General features: G+C 53.3%; 1 protein-coding gene and 1 long non-coding RNA gene across 15 annotated transcripts in view; both read left to right on the top strand.

The window, feature by feature from the left end:
* Positions 1 to 4,238, top strand: part of LOC310762093 — a 73,470-nt gene extending 69,232 nt beyond the window's left edge. For all 3 annotated transcript variants that reach the window (XR_014547849.1, XR_014547850.1, XR_014547851.1), the window contains exons 2-3: positions 1,130 to 1,598; positions 4,024 to 4,238. This is a non-coding gene — a long non-coding RNA (uncharacterized lncRNA). The remainder of the gene's footprint in view (positions 1 to 1,129; positions 1,599 to 4,023) is intronic.
* Positions 4,239 to 4,738: 500 nt separating this feature from the next.
* BCOR (BCL6 corepressor) overlaps positions 4,739 to 16,512 on the top strand; it is an 85,494-nt gene continuing 73,720 nt past the window's right edge. For 4 of the 12 annotated variants that reach the window (XM_083612485.1, XM_083612502.1, XM_083612481.1 and 1 more), the window contains exon 1: positions 6,540 to 7,079. The gene's annotated coding sequence lies outside the window, so the exon portion shown is untranslated. Of the gene's footprint in view, positions 4,814 to 5,827; positions 7,080 to 7,574; positions 7,955 to 8,448; positions 8,496 to 16,512 lie in introns of those variants that run through there. The other 8 variants (XM_083612478.1, XM_083612487.1, XM_083612482.1 and 5 more) reach the window with 5 other exon arrangements.

Here is a 16,512-nt window from a genome sequence, read left to right as displayed (position 1 = left end):
TTCTGTCTCCAATAGGGCTAAAGGGGCGGTTTCACTCCACTGTTTCCAATGCAGGTTTATGGCCATGTCCACAGAAACCCCTATATTCCGATTTCAACAACAAAAATACCCAATTGTTAATATGCATTAAGTCATTTTCTTACAAATGGCAGATGAGGTGCTAAACCGACACCCGAATTGCCCTACTAAGCACTGCAGGTCTGGTATCCAGCTTGACTGAATGCCCTCTCCTTGAAAATAAAAACAACCCGATACAGCGCAACCAGGTGCCAGGGAGAGCGGTTCTGTGTAGCCTTCTCCTTATCGTGCTACCCTGCAGCGGCTCTATACACAATACATTTAAAGCACATTTAAAGTGCATGGCTCTCCACAGAGATTCCTGGGAAGTGCAGTCTGTCGGGGTAAACTACAGTTCCCAAGACTATGTGGGGGAAGCTATGTACTTTAAATACATGGTATAGAAATAGGTGGGTTTTTTAAAATTATTGTTAGCAGGGTGATGGTGTCTCGAAGCATTCCATCAAACGAGCCCTCAGGTACTGTCTGAAATCAAGACAAATGATTGCCAGCGACACAATCTGCTGTTTGTGAGAAGTAGGCCTGGGGGAGCTTGGAAAATGTAGGTGAAACAGGAATACTCCCCTCCCACACACTCCGGAACCCTTTGTTCATTGACACTTTCACCCATTATGCGGTTGCTTCTGTCTCCTGCAGACAGAATGGCTGCTTTCTCCCTAGGAAGCAAGAGTGGATTGGGACAGCCTCACAACAACCTGCGGAACAGGGTCCGTCCACCACAGGCGCAAAAAGCAAGCAACGGACCCATAGATCTGTACGCGCTGGCTTAGGTGGAACAACAGTTGTTCCTCAGCTATCCAAGGTTGGAGCCTTGGTTCGCTCCAGTCTATCTGGTTGTGGTGCTGAACCAGAGAGAAGACGTTAGCTTGAATTAATGGATCTGGCTCTTTTTTAGGCCTCATAAAAGAAGAAGAATAAAAAGAATACTGGCAATTGTATGCGTATACTTTTAGGGTTGAGAGTGTTTTAAATGCATACTAAGCTAGAGGAGGCAGAACTTTATCTGTGACTCGTCTGCCTTTCATAGCTGCTTCTTTTTTTAACGTTTCAGGGTTAGAAGTCGAGGCCTTGTGGCTTCTCTCTCAGTTGCCGGTGCGCTGCATCTGTGTCACATGCCTCACAAAATCTGAAACATGTTCTTTCCTGTCTGCCGAGCGCGCACCGGAGCTCTGTGTGCGCCAGGGCCAACGCCGGCCGACGTTTCCACTCGAACTGCAACCACTGAGAGTTGAAAACATGGTCGTGCCTCCACGCCTACTTATGTTTACGCAGAAGTAAGCCCCATTGATTTCAGTGGAACTTGCTCCCCAGTCCGTTTGTTTAGGATTGCAGCCCAAGTGTGTGACTTTCCAGGACGGAACACAATCCCTGTTAGAAACTTGGCAGCGGCTTTTTTCGCCTGCTAGCACACATTTCGATCACTTTGGGGCCAGCAGAAAGCCACGCATTGCTCCGCCACCCATGGGCCCAGAAAAACAGCATGGACTTCCAGCCCCGGCCCCCCTCAGCTGGCGCGCCAGGTGTGTGTGTGTGTTGTAAGTGGGGGGAGGGGAAAAAAATATTAATTTCAATGTCTTTTGTTTTCCTGATGGTGAAATCAGGCGTGCAAGAGTGGTCAGAGCCTCTGTCTAAGGCCAAGCCAAGGTGGCCTTGTTTTGTTATTCAGATTTCTACACTCCCATTAAAGCAGGCTCCCAGGAAGCGGCGGCAACGGCTTGATTTAACGCACACTCAAGCAGGGCCATTCAGAGCTCGGGAGAGCGCCGGGTTATTTATAGGCTTTTTCCTCGGCGCTGTGCGCCGCCGTAGCCGAGCAGACCGCTAATGAATTTAATCCTGGCAACACCCTTAGGAAGGAGAAAAGGACTGAGTCACGGGCCGAGGTTGATCAGGCCCGGGGCCTCCAGCGCGACGCGGCTCCGGTGATTGATTACGTGCCTTGCCAAGAGACCGGCCTGCTGCTTCGGGATGCAGCGCTGCCTGGAAAAGGGGCCAGCGGGGAGCCACGTGGAGTTCAGAAAAGAAGGGCCGGTGCCGTCTGAATCCATTGTCGCGCCAAACAGCCAGAGCAAGGGGAAAGGCTGCAGCTACGCAGTTCCCCTCGCCTCCCAGCTCCGCAGAGAGGCGCTTCTGGCCCGTCCTCCACAGCAGCGCTGCCTTCAGGAGGTCTTTAAACGCTCGGCGTGCCCGCAGCGGCTGTTTTTTTGGCGTGGATTTCCCTCTCCGATGCTTTCGGTCCCGAGGAGCGCCAGCGTCTACGGCTCGCTGGCTCCGCTCGCTCTCCAATGCTCCTCTTCTCTCCCCCCACCCCAGCGCAACGCACAACGGCCTGACCCGAGGGTCAGCTCTCCGAGGAGGCGAGGGAGGAAGGGAGGGAAAGAGGCCTGGCGATTTGCGGCCTCAGTTCCTTCGGCGAAGGCTCCCTCGGCGATTCTGCTTAGCAAAACACAGGCGGGGTGAACGCGGGGCAGGGGGTAGACTTAGCGACCGAGACGACCCCCCCCCTTCACACACACAATGCCTGGGGAACTCGGGAGGCGTTGCGTTTGCAACCTCTGGGAATCCTCACCGGGTGGGGGTGGGGAAGACAGGCACTCAAGGAGCGTAAAATAAAATCTGAAAACAAAAACAACCCGTGTGACCGCTAAGAACTTGCTTGGAAAGACCCTGCGCCAGCAAATGTTCCGGGTCCTTGAGACGCGGAACGTCTAGGCAGCTCGGTCCCTCATAAACTGGTTAAATAATGGCGTTAATGAAACCAGTCTTACAATCCGAGGACTTCGACTCAGTTGTGTTGCTCGGCAGGCAGGTTCAGTATTTCCACTGTATTTTTTATTTTATTTTTAAGGAATTTGTCCTTTCCTTTTCTGAAGGCTCGACCATACACACTCAGAGACTCGGAATGGTTTTTTTGTGCTAGAGCCTCCGCACATGCTGTCGTGACCATATTCAAAGGTTCCTCAGAAAATTAAACGGATATGATTTTAAAACAGTTTTAAATACAGAATCGACCCACTTTGCAAGCAAACATCTACACTTGCTTTTCCAGCAAAAGAAGTGAAAGTAAAAGCAGGACATTTCGACAAGGACTTCCTTCTCCCAGTTTTCCCTTTTTTATCTCTGGATACGGGGGGAATGCATATGTATCTAACAGAGGCCTTCCACCCCCACCGCCATCCAGCTGCATGTCTGTACCTCACGTGTGCTCCGTCTAATAACTTTTAATGTCTAGCCCTAAAACGTCTTTATAAAAAATAGCTTTACAATGTAATGGGCCAGGTGTCCTTGCACTCGTTGCCGGAGATTGAAAAAACGTGTAGGATGGTTTTCAGATGCAAAGCTCATAAACTGGGAACAATATGCAACCCACCCCCTCCATATCGGATTTTAAACTCCACTTCCAGGCACCTCTGGAGGAAAACCTTCCCGACGCATTTGCAATGCACACACTTCATTGGCAACTTGTTTCTTTACTCTCCCCTCCCCTCCCCCTTAAGAGTATTTACCCTCCAGCTTGGGAAAGCAATGCCTTTTTGCCATTTCTATCAGCTGGTTTTAAGAAGCTGAAAAGCTTGTGTGCCCAGCGTTTCGGGTTACAAACGGTAGATATCTTTCACTTCTGCTTTGAAAGCGAAGAGGAGGCTTTCCACGCCTCCCTCTCTCTTGTATAGATGCAAGCTAAAAATAAAATCCAACAGAATATTAGCTTTCTGGCTAGAAATAGGTATCAAAACAATCAAGCGATTATGCATGAGATAAGAACTTGGGGTTTAGGTTTCCAAATCCTTCTAGCAGACTCTACTTTTAAGAATCTCCTGCTTTCCATTAAAACGTAAGAGATTCGCATAATTAAAGAAGGAAACTGCATACTGAGTAAGCAACTTTTTTAATCAAGGCAAATGTTGCTAGGGACCGGGTTTAAACATTTCCCCTTCTTTCCCACAGATTCCTGGACTTCGCGATGAACAGGCTGGCGCGCTCGTCGGCGTTGAAATAGCTAATCGCTCGGGATGCCGCAGCTCCTAGCATACTTACCTAGGTATAAACAGCTTATGCAGGCAACATAAGAGTGTTTTAAGGACGCTGGAGCGAAAATTAAGAGCGAGGGCTTGGTATAATCACCTCTGTAGTCAGTGACAATAAAATTCCATTCAATTCCACCCGGCTGGTTTGTGCTCCCCTCCCCCCACGCTCCCCTCTTACAGCTAAAAACCTAGACACGTCTAATCCGAATCAGATAAATCCGGGACCCCAAACTTTCCTGACAAGCATGTTTGGATTACCTGTCGGATTACCCTGTGGAAGCTGCACTCTCGCGAGTAGGGACCCGATACCTCTACAGCGCAATCCTGTGGCACGTTTCCTTAGAAGCAAGTTTCACTGTGTTCAGTGAGGCTTACTACGAAGTAAACGTGCAGAGAGGAGGACTGCAGTGGGAGCCAGTGATTTCCCCCCCCCCCTGATGCTGCACACACCATCCTGGTTAAAGAAGTGTCCCTGAATGAGCGAGGGGGCGCGCGCGCGCGCGCGCACCCCCAACACACACCACCACTTCCCGAAGTCTATAGGGTTAAATCTTGTAGCCGGCGCCTTGCTGTTAATTCCAGCAATCGCTAGGAAAGCCATAAAGAATCACGCGCTGTGCGAGGGAGAACCGAACAAGCGAGGATCAGTCAAGATGGGGCGTCCTGAACCCGACATTTACTAGCTGACCTGCCGAGTCAGCGCTACCAAAGTAAGTAGATACGCAAGATAACGACCATCCCGGCGAGCGAGAGATCAAAAGGCCGACAGAGAAATCTCCAGCCGGTACTAGAATTACAGCGAAGGGGGGGGGGGAACCCCTCTCGCCCCACCTTCCCAAGCGATTCACACGCCGTGACAAAAAAACGTGTTTGGGAGTTTCAGAGGTGGGAACCACGCGGTGCCTTGTTTAGGCACCAATGGGAAGGGAATCGGTTTTGGGGGCACTCCGGAAAGTAGCTTCTTGAGAACCGAATGGTTCTCCTCACCCAGAAAGGCTCGAGGGCAAAGGGGCGAGAAAGAAAGCCCCACGTCGGAGTATGAAAACAGCGACTGGTGGTAAAATGAAGGATGTTGAAGAGTCGTGGGTGCAGGGGGTACACTGGAGGGGAACGGTGGCTTGCGTGCTTCTGGAAAGGAGAGATAAAGGGAAATTGCTCGTTTGGAGGGAGTCTTTAAATACAGGTTGGGATGAAAGCGGGACACCACACAGTTATCTAAAAAAAGGAAAGAAAAGAGAGGGCGGGGAGGCATTTTCCCCCCAGGGGAAGAGTGGTGGCCAGATAAGACTGGGGGAGAGAGAGAGAGAGAGAGAACGCGAAGAAGACGTTCCACTTTGGGCAGGCTGTGCGCGACAATGGAACGCGCGCGGGTGGGGGGAAGGGGAGGGAGGGGGAGGGGAACAAAGAAACAGCCCATTTGGGGTTCTCAGGGAAACGCAAAGAGAGGCAGATGAACGTGGGGGGAAGGAGGAAGAGCGCGGTTTTCCACACCTGAGGAAATATATTTATATATTAGGCGCGTGAGGGGAGGGGGAATGAATAGGCAGCGCCGTCCTCCTTCCGCCTCATACAAGGTTATGAGGATGCCGTTTACGAGGTGGAGGGCTTCTCCTTCTCTCTCACCCCCCTGTTTGAAAAGACACTTAATGAAGGGCTGAGGAAAAGGGAGAAAAGGGGTCGCGAACAACACACGCGCGACACGCGGGAAGGTGCTCTTGCGAGAAGCCGATATTGAGGCGGAGAAGAGCCCGCGCTCTCTCGGCTTGGCGAGGAGGTCGCCGAAGGGGGAGAGCGAAGCCTTCTGCCGCGGGCGAAAAAAGGAGAGGAAGCCGGGCGGGCGGGCGGGCTGGCGGGGGTCTGGCTGCGCCTGCTGCTGCCGTTGCCGCTGCTGCCGGGGCTTTGACAGCTTGGCGAAGCGGAGGGAGAGGAGCTTTATGGTAATTGCGGCTCTCTCTCCACTGGCCTTCTGGGTAGCGAGCCGAGCCGAGCAGGGAGTCTGGCGAGGGGGCGGGAAGAGACTTTCCCCCTTTTTTCCACCTCGCCTGGTCAAAAAGGAGAGCGGAGTCTCCTCAGGGCGCCCTCAGGCAGGGCAGGGCAAGGCAAGCAGAGCGAGGAGGAGAGAGAGGGGAAGGGGGGGGAAAGCAGCCAGGAAACGCCGCGGAGTGGAGGGGGAATCAATTAAGGAGAGAAAGCGAAAAGCCTTGGAGAAAGGGAAAAAAGGAAAGAAAAGAGGCAGCTCCGGGAGAGCGCGGGGGAAAGAGAAGCCTCGCTGCTGCTTGGGAGAGCGGAGTGGAGGTGGCTGTGCCGCTGCTGCTGCTGCCGCTGCCTCTACTGGCGGCGGCTCCCTGAGTGCTGAGCCCGCCGGGGGGAGGGGAGGGGAAAGAGGAGAGGGCGGGGAAGGGAAGGAGGAGGCGGTGGAGGAGGAGGGCGAAGGGGGGCAGCGTGCAGCAGACGGAGCCTGCTCTCCCAGCGGCAAGGTGAGGAAGAGCGGCTTTCCCGGTGGATTAAATCCCCAGAGCCAGCCCAGCCACACACACGCACACGCCGCCGCCGCCGCCAGGACGCGGGGCTCTAGCCAGGGAAGAAAGAGCATGTAGGCGCCGTCGCCAGGAGCCGTCGAGCCCAGCCCGGAGCAGCCACACCAGCAACATGGCGCTGCCAGAGCCGAGCCGTCGGGCAGCCGGAGGGAGCCTGCTGCTGGCGGGGTGCTGAGCCCAAGCGGTAGCCAAGCGGGGTGACCGTAGGTCTCGCTCTCCCCCCTTCCAACCCGCGCAGCCCCAGCTGCCCTGCCGAGGTCCGCCGGTGGCCGGATTGTCCGACGTGGGGCAGCCCGGGTCTCTCTCCTCCCCCCCTTGGGCTCGGAGGTTGGCAAACTTTTCTCGCCCACCCAGACTGAGAGTGGCTCGCTTTGGAGAGGACACGCTACAAGCGACGCCGGAGCGACTCCGCGGCGGCATCTCCGGAGCCGAGGCTAAGGTCAGCGCTCTCCCCTTTGAACTCCTCTCTCTCTCTCGCGTCTCTCTTTCTCTCTCTCTGCGGAAACGCCGCGACCGCCAAGTACCAAAAAGGGCGACGATTGCATGCGGTACGCTTGAGTCTTGGTACACTTCTCCCGTGACGAGGCGACCTTTTTCCTCAACACCCCCCGCCCCCAGACCTGGCTGGGGTGCGCCTCTCTCTGTGTGTGTGTGTGTGTGTGTGTGTGTTCGTGCGTGCGTATGTGTGTGTGTGTGTGTGCGCGCGTAGGAGAGAGCGCGCGCGTTGGTCCCAGCCTGCCTCTCCTCGGTTGGGATCGTTGCCAGAATGTCTCTCAACCTGAAACGATCCGGGCTCCGAGGAGGAGGGCGGCGTGGAGGCGAGGGAGATGTTCGCGAGCACAGCGGTCACCGCCTGAATGCGCCTTGGCCGGGTAGAGGCGGGACGCGGAGGCGTCGGGTGGGGGGAGTGCTCCGAGGGGCGGGTGTGTTGCGCGGGTTTGTTGAAGTTTGCAGGGTTGTGAGGAGAGGCGCGAGGTGGGGGGGGGGGGGAGCGAGCGAGCGAGCGAGAGAGCGACGAGGAAAGGGGAAGCTGCCGGTCGCGCTCTGTCTGCTCCAGCAGGAAGGAGGTGGCGGGTGGAGGGGGATCGAGAGAAGAGGCTTCCCGGCGTCTCGCTCCTCTTTTATCTTTCGGATTTGGAAAGGGCTATAAAAGCCCCACCTCTGGCAGCCGCCACTTCTGGGCTCCCAGGGGGAAAGGGGAGAGTGGGTGGAGGGGAAAGTAGCGTTTTTGGAGAGCTGCTTGGCTCTCCTTTTGGCCCACCGGCAGCGAAGTTCAAAGATGAGTACCGGGAAGAGACAGCCAACGTGATTGAGGTAAAAAGAGGCTCTCGCTTTCGGTGCGTGTGTAGGGCGTATTTGTTGCTTTTCTAAACGCTCTTGGAACAAGACTGCGGAGGCTGTGGGAGGTTTTCTTCCCGGTTGTTTTCGAGGCCACTTTTTTGAGGGGGGTGTTGGAGTCGGTTGAGCGGGTTGGGGAGGGGGAGGGAGAATAAACGAGAAGGTTCGGGGGCGGCGGAGAGGCGATGTGCTAGAGCTGGTGGTTCCAGTTCAAAGACTTTGTGTTGCTAGTCTGGGGTGGGGGTGGGAAGAGGTCCAGCGCCGCCGTTAGGAATTTCGGGCGTCCTTTGCACCTTTCATTTCTGGCTCCGGGGAGGTTGAGAACTTGCCTCCCAGGAGCGGATGGCGGAGGCTGTTGGGTGGAAAACCCTAGCCAACTCCGGGGTTGCTTGCGCTCGGCATCTGAGGCACGTAGCTTGTTTGTTGCGAAGCCAGTCCGGGGGCGATCTCTAGCTTTGCGAAGCGTTCGCCTTTCGTTTCTGCCTCGCCGGCTGCGTCTCAGATTCAGAAAAGCGAGGTATGTGGGTGGAAGGAAGCGGTGGGGGGGGAGGGAGGAGAGAGAGTGGAGGGAAGCGTAGATCGGAAAACCCCAAAACCCCTTGAATCAGAAGCTGCGAGGGAAATACGTGCTGGTGTTTTAATGGCAATCGCCTCGGAGCTTGTTTCCGTATTTAATTCTCCCGAGCAATTCCCTCCTCGGCTCTCCATCTGCTCGGTGGAAGCCCCGCAGCTTCGCGTTCGCCTCCCTTGGCAAAAGGGCGGTCTGCACTCGTTCTGGTCGCGCGGGCTGGATCTGTCAAGCTTTTGTAAACTTTTCCATGAGGCCTAGGCCAAAGGGCTCCTTAGACGGGCCCCACGAAGACTATCTGCCAGCAGAGATAAGGAGAGTGAGACTTCTCCCCTCCCGCAGTGTAAGGGGAGTAAAGCGAAGCGCCCTTGCAAGATCGCCCTGGGACCTTGGAGACAGAGCCCCGAGGCCAAACTAAGTTGTCCCCGGGGAGTGGGGGTGGTGTCTGCATTCAGCATTGCCGAAGTGGATCGGCTCCCACTCCCCCCCCCCCCGCCATATTTGCATGCTGTTAATCTTGGGAGTCCCGCTCCTGGAGGCGGCTGCTTCCAGCTTTGCGCTCTCTTTCTCTCTCTCTTACGCGCACACACACAGTTCCGTCTAGGCAATGTTGGTGCTGGCAGACATGCCTGCGGGATGCGGTGCCCTCGCGACAGGGCCTGGTGGTTATAAAAGCTCCCGTCCCTTGCCTTGTGCTCCCTTAATTGAGGCCAGTGGAACTGCTCTGGAGTAAAGCAGGCCAGGAGGACTGGACTCAATTAAGGTTTTGTCTGTTTGTCTGTTTCCTCTTTACCGGCCTTATGGGGATGTTATATAGGTGTTTTAAGTGGCAGCTGGTGGGTTTTGTCTTTTTGCGAACAAGACAACCTTAATGGCTTTTCGGCGGACCGTAAAAAGCAGGACTTGGAATTTCCTCCCCGCCCTCCATCCCGCAAGGTTTGCCACAGTAGACGAGATCTTTGAATTGGTGACTGGGAGTTAATTAGGAAGTATCCTCTGGATCAATGAGTCGCACATCCCATTAGCTATTTCCCAGCTCTTTGCAGAATCGGCCTTTCCATCTACTAAGCCGGAAACTGCTTCGTTTTCGAGCTGGGGTCAGATAGAGTCAAGGAGTTTTTGGACAAGCAAAGAAGAGTGGAATCTGGGAACCAGCCCTTCCGACGCAATGATTAAGTTCTCCACTCTCTGGAAGGCCTGGAATCTTGCCTCTCTCCCTCTTTCTCCACACTTTCTCCGAGGGGAGCCCAGGCCCTTCGCCCAGGGCAACTGCGGGACACAAAACGTGCCGCGCGCATTTAGCGTGCGCTAAACAGGGACAGACAAAACCCCGTTTGTCAGCCATGAGGGTGGGCTGTCTCAGGGGTCTCTGCAAACCCACCAGCTGTTGGTACTGCGGATGATGGTTCTTTATTACCCCATTTCATCTCGAAGGTGAGGTGCGGTGCTGGAGGAGGAGGAGAGAAAAGGGAAGGCGGCTTCCCCCCCCCCCCACCGGTATTGTTTCGCTCGCCTGTGATAGATCGGTCTAGACAGCCGTCCAAGCTCCCTGCGAGCGGAAGAACCGGAGCCTGAAAGGGAGAGTGGGGGAGTCGCAAAGGAAAAGGTCACCGCGAGATTCGGTGCGTGTGGATGTGTGTGTTAACCCTTCAGGAGTCAGAAACCGAGGTAGATTTTTCTGCGTGAAGGGTTGAGGCTGGCAGTTGCAGAAATCTTCTCTCTCCAGGGGGAGGGGAAGAGACCGAGGCGCGATCCCTCGGGCTGCTCTCGATGCTCCGTGAAGATCACTTTCCCACCATCAGGAACCTCCTTTTCTAGCCGAGTGCCAGATTCTTCCGTTCCCAGAAGTTTCCTCGTTTGGGAACTCCGCTGAGCGCGCTTAACCCCGTGTCCTGTTGGGGCAGAGCCAGGCAAGCACAGAGAAGCACAAGGCGAGCCAGGCGTGGTGGTGGAGGAGGAAGAAGAAGGGGTGGGGGTCGAGTTGGAGCAGGAGATCCACTCAGCGCTCTCTTCTCCATTCTGGGGAGGGGGGGGGAGGAGGGAGGAATAGCTCACAAGGACAAAGCCAGAGCGGAGAATTCGGAGCCACTCCGGCCAAAGACCTCCAGGCGAAAAACCTTAGGAGCAGAATCCAGCTCTCCCTTTCTTAGAAATGGGTAGTTGGTGGTGTGGGTGCTTTGTAGGGACTGACTTTGTTCCATACGACGGGGCTGGGCGAGCCTCACCTGTGTTTGGTCAATATAAGCGGAGAGAGCCGGGGCAAAACTTACCTGCGGCTGCCTTAAGACACATTAGACTTGACAGAAGCAAACGGGGGCTCTGGCTCTCTGTGCGCGCTTCTGTTTGGGGTCTCCTTTCTGTGAGAAGGGCTGGTGGGTGGGAGGGGAAGAGCAAAGCCCTTCTCTGCGGAATAGCTCCCCTCCCCCCCTTCCCACAGACATCGGCTGCCCCCGAATGAGGTTCTCTGGCCCTTTATCACCCCGGAGGAAAGCTGCTTTGCGTTGGATTTGCCCGCGACGCGGCTCAGTTCTTTCCCTCTTTGTCTGGAGCCCTGGCTCGCAGCGCTCTAGCCCTCGCTGGAAAGCTTCCCGACGAGGAGTCCGCGCAGAGCCAAGCAGGCAGCTCGACAGTTCTTTGCACGTCACATCTAAATACATCGGTAATTAGATGGAAGCACCGCCGGAAATGATAGATTGGCTGCATAGCTAATAGGGACGAGGACAAATAAAGCCTACAGCGTCTCTCCCCCCCCTCCTCCCCTCTCCCCTCTTCTTGCTTGCTCCCTCCCTCCCTCGGATAAGTGGGCCCCTGGAAATCAAGCCCACGATCTGGAGCGAGAACTGAAATTACACGTCGTCCGTTTTAGGGCTGTAATCAACCACGCAGATGAGAGTCTCGGTTGCTCCCCTGCTGCCTGCAAGCAGTTCTTCTTGAACGTGTTTGCTGCATGATTGTGGGAGGAGGGAACTCGGAGTCTTTTTAAACCCCTCTGGGTGTCTGCTAGCTAAATATATACACCTAGGAGAACGAGCGAGCCAGGGATGGGAAGGAGCGGGTGTGTGTGTGGGGGGGGGGGGGTGAGAATCCGATCATCTAATCAAGCCTCAGTCCCTGCGGCTGCATTTCCCACACCCTTGCGCTTAAGCCGGTTAAGCTCCCTTTGCGACGTTAATGGGCCTCGCTGCACAGACGTAATTTAAGCGCCTCCTGGATCGCAGGCACAGGAAGCCTTTCCAGGGAGTCGTAAACGGCGGAGCAGCTAGCGCCTGGATTCTAAAGATAGTAGATGGAAGCAAACCCCGTCCATTTCAGGGCCTCGGGTTGCGCCTGTGGAAGTTTTCTCTCCTGGAAATCTGATGGCTTCCTCACTCCTCCTTCTGTTTAGGATCTAAGGGCTAACCTGCTGTGGGCAGTCCAACGTGGCGCTGCTTCGAAGTACTTGCTTTGGGAGCATCTCGCTCCCCCTTTCCCAGCCTAGCCTTTTCCCTCTAATGGGATTTCCCGCCCCCCCCTTTATTTCAGTGTTTTCCACAGCGCTTCGCATGCCCTTGGCTCTAAATAACTGTAGCAGCTGCAGAAATACTGAAGGAGCAGCGAGCAATCTCTGGCTTTACTGTAGGTGTTTAGGGGCTCAGGGCATGGGGCTTAGAGTCCCGCTACATCTCTCTCCTCCCCCCACTTTCATCCGGCCAGTTTGCACTTCTAATTTAAAAGTCCCTGTTGCAATCGCCACAGGCTTCCTACAGCGTTCTGTAAACAGGAGGGTTGAAAAGGGAGCTCCCCACAGACACTATGATGCAGGGAGTATTTTTTTGGGTGGCTTGCCTAACTTCAGGAAGAAGAGAGCAAGGCCCATTTTCAAGGCCAGCCAACGCCTGTTTTCTGTTGTGGCCAGTCAAAAGACCCCCGGCTTCAAAACACATTTGGTTTAGCGGCTGGAGTGTCCCGTGTAAATTTGGAAAATTCATTTCTCCACTTTAGTCTTGAAGGGGCACCCTCCGCCTCTGTATACGGTTATCTGCGTGATGAGGAGAAGGTGATATCAGCATACAGTGGTACCTCGGGTTACATACACTTCAGGTTACAGACTCCGCTAACCCAGAAATATTACCTTGGGTTAAGAACTTTGCTTCAGGATGAGAACAGAAATCGTGCAGCGGAGGCGCAGTAGCAGCAGGAGGCCCCGTTAGCTAAAGTGGTGCTTCAGGATAAGAACAGTTTCAGGTTAAGAACAGACCTCCAGAACGAATTAAGTTCTTAACCTGAGGTACCACTGTAGTAGTTTAGCTATTCGCTCCTTGGAGGGAGGATGAGAAACCCAAAAGACCTTATATCGCAAGACCTCGTTCCTAAAGTGTCCTGTGCATTTTATCAGAGGCAACTTGCGCAGCCATTTTGAACCCTCAAAAGTGCTTTAAGCACATCCTCAGTATTCCTTAATAACACCTCTGTAATGTAGGCTAGAATTGTGCTTGGCTTGCCCAAGGTCACCTAGGCTGCCTACACAACATACATTTAAGGTACGCACCTCCAAGAATCCAGGGAACTGTGGTTTGTTAAAACTGCTGAGAACTGTAGCTCTGAGAGGGTAAACTACAGTTCCCAGGATACTTGGGAATGGGTGCTTCATATGTGCTTTTAAGGCATGATATGTGTAGTAGTGACTTCCTACTAGGCGAGCTGAGATTTGAGCAGAAGATTTCCAACCTAACACTCCTTTCTACACAACACCAGCTCTCCACCAGAAGTTACGTCTCTGATAAAGGCTTTAATGGTCAGCTGGGGCAAAGGCATTTAGTTATAGCTGAGTTGGGGACTAGGCTGGAGACAACCCTCCTTCTTAAAATAAGCCCTCTGATTTATTTATTTTTAATTGTCTGGCTTTTGCTGTGGGTTGGAAGGTGTTAACCGAATGTAGAAATGAACTGAAGCATTTCAGAAGCCCCCTTGGATCAGGCCCCTTTCTATCTATCTATCTATCATCTATCATCTCTATCTATCTATCTATCTATCTATCTATCATCTATCTATCCTGTACAGCAGACTTGTCCCGGCTTCTGTTCAGCGGCTGCTTGCTTGGTTTACATACCAGGCGTCGCGGCGCAACGCACCATCTCGCGTTTAGCCCTCCATTTCCAGGGAGGCCTCACAAACAGCCATGCAACACGATCGGCACCGCAGCCTCCGGTGCTTTCGCCTGCTGGGCTTGCTTGTTAAAAATAAATGCTAGTGGTAGCGAGGGTGGGAGAGAGGAGGTGGGGAGGAGGGGAGGCGGTGGGTGGGTGCGTATGTTCCTCCTCTTCCTTCCTCTCCGCGCAATGTTGCACTAGCCAGTTAAATAGATCAAGCAGATTCTTTCCAGAGAGCCAGACTAACGTCGTTTCTCTCTCTCTCTCTCTCTCTCTCTCTCTCTCTCTCTCTCTCGTGTGTGTGTGTGTACTACATCCGAAGGAGGTGGGGTGGGAGGGAGGAAGAACGCTAGAGCCCTCCCTGACTCGAGCGTGGAGCGGAGGCCTCGTTTGCAGACAGGGGGAGTTCCCATTTCCGCGAGCAGCGCTGGCTGCGTTTAATCCTTGTGTGTCCTTTCCCCCAAGCCGGGCTGATAAACGAGAATTACGCTGAAGCGACCTCCCTTTTCCTCGGCCCTGTTCAACTGTCGGGCCCTGAATCGCAAGCGAGCGAGCAAGCAGCCGGGGCGTGCTTTCCTGGCAAAAGTTAACGAATGTTTCACAAGGGCTCCTCTGGCGTGCGCGCTGACTCTTCCTTAATGGATGAGCTGTCTTTCGGGCAGAAAGCAAGGAGGCCACCAAGTCGAAGGAGCGAGCAGCAGCACCCCCCGCCCCATCCACACCGCGTAGAAAATCAGCTTGTCCTCTTGAAGCGTCTTCGTTTTCCTTATTTGCTAGGGAACCAAAGTACTTTGCAGCTTAGGCAACACACACGGCTAAACTAAAATTCCTCATCACTTGAGAAACCTATGCACGCGGTTCTTGCCTCCTGGTTACCTGTCAAAGATTAGAAAGCCAGGGCAGAAAAGCGGTGATAGCTGCGGCAGCAGCTCATTTCCTGGCCCTTCCGCTTGCATTTAAATTATGCACACACACCTGGCCCATTTCATCCGCTGCGGTGCTGTGAGGAGGGCAGGTAGGAGGAAGCCCGCGTGGAAGACGATCCTTTGGCTGCATGAAATATAATTTCGTGATCTGCAAGACGCTTTCCAGTATAATCTCATTATGCACCACAGACTCCCGGTGTTATTTTGTAGGAGGCGGACAATGATCAATTTACATTGACCTGGGGCTGGGCAAGCTTTTAGATGGTAATTGCCATATTGATTTGCATGAGAGGGAGAGAAGGGGGCGGGGAAGGGGAAGACTGGCTAAAATTAAACACCGGAAGCTAAATTAAACTAAATTTAATGTCTAGGCACAAACGTCAAAGACCTGCTAAACTCCTGGGTTCTTAGCTAGGCGTCTATTTTTAGAACTGTGGGACTTGGAGGAAGAGGGACGTGGCTCGGGTCGCTTTGAACGTTATCCGGCTCTGCTCCAGAGAGCGAGAGTGGGAATCCTGAGAGATCCCACCGTGGAAACCCGCGCGAGTCCCTTGGAAGAGTTCCGACCCTTGATGGAATTTCGGCCGTGTCCTCTCATACGTTATTAAGTAAAAAGAATATATTGGATCGCGAGTGAGTCTTGTCTTCCAGAAGGCAAGGACAAGGTTTTAATTTGATCATAAGGCAATTAGAGGAGAAAAATACAGAATCCGGCAGCAGTCGCTTCCCTGGAAACTGGCTGTGCGGAGAGTTGAGTGTAGTCAGCGAACCGTTAGGAAAGGGGGTGGGTGACTGTTCCGCTCTGCGGCACATCTCCTTAGAGGAAAGCATTCCGTGCACTTTGTATCGCCTTAATTTAGTAGCAGCAGGAGAGCTGGGCGGGGGAGGGGAGGCACCCCACTTCCTCCCAAAGTGCGCTGCAGCCGCTCTCTGGAACACACGTGCAAAAGAAGCCACGAAACAGCGTTGACCATTTATATTGGGGACACTTCGCAAATGTTCTCTGTGCAGTTGGATCCTATGCAAGCTTGTTCATTCGGGTGTGTGTGTGTGTTCATTCAAATAAGTATGGATAGGATTGCAGCTTTGACCTGCTTTATTTAGTGTCTAAGGCTACAGTCCCGTGCACATTTTTCTGGGAGTAAGCTTTAATTAAGGCCATGGGACTAGCTTCTCAGTACAGTTACATTGCAATTTAAGCACATTTAACTTGTGGGCATTCATATTAGCAAAAAAATTGAGGTGGGTGTGTGGGAATTAAAAGGGGATGGAAAGAGTGTGTGTGTCCGGACAGAAAGACTTTCGCAATCCCATCCACCATTGCACCCTATATGTTTTGACTATATGCGATTTTAGCTTTAGGTGGGATCCTTGAGCATAATGCCTGCCTATCATAAACTGAGACAAACAAAAACAAAACAAAAAACCTGGTCACTCCTCTAACACCTAAATAATAAACAAATTAGTTGGAAGGAAGGCCCGCTAAAATAACTGGGGCTTCCATCCAGGTCTGGAGGGCTGATGTCTTAAACCTCAGTGCTTTCATTTGTGTGCTGTTGTTTAACTTGAAAGCATTCTGCTACTAGTCAGTCCAGGGGGCTACGGCAGCACGCAAAGATCCTGTTTTACTCAGAAGCTAGGCCCACTTTGCTCAGTTAAGCCTTCTCCTTAAAGAAGTGTGCAAAGGACTGCAACTTCAGAATCCTAAAAATGCACAAACTGGGATACTTGTCAGACTTCAAGAACAGTCTACTCAGCTGCTATTTCTTTTGTTTAAGAAGGGAGAGCATGCCGACTTAATGTTTCTATCGAAGGGTACAGCTCTAGTGAACAGGAATAAAACAGTTTCCCACATCTGAACAAAATTGCAGTTGTGGCTGCCCTTAGGATGGGAGGCTCTTGAAAAGTGAA

This window comes from Podarcis filfolensis, assembly GCF_964270895.1.
Source record: "Podarcis filfolensis genome assembly, chromosome: 4".
Classification (NCBI taxonomy): domain Eukaryota; kingdom Metazoa; phylum Chordata; class Lepidosauria; order Squamata; family Lacertidae; genus Podarcis; species Podarcis filfolensis.
This window is presented reverse-complemented; position numbering and strand designations above follow the sequence as displayed.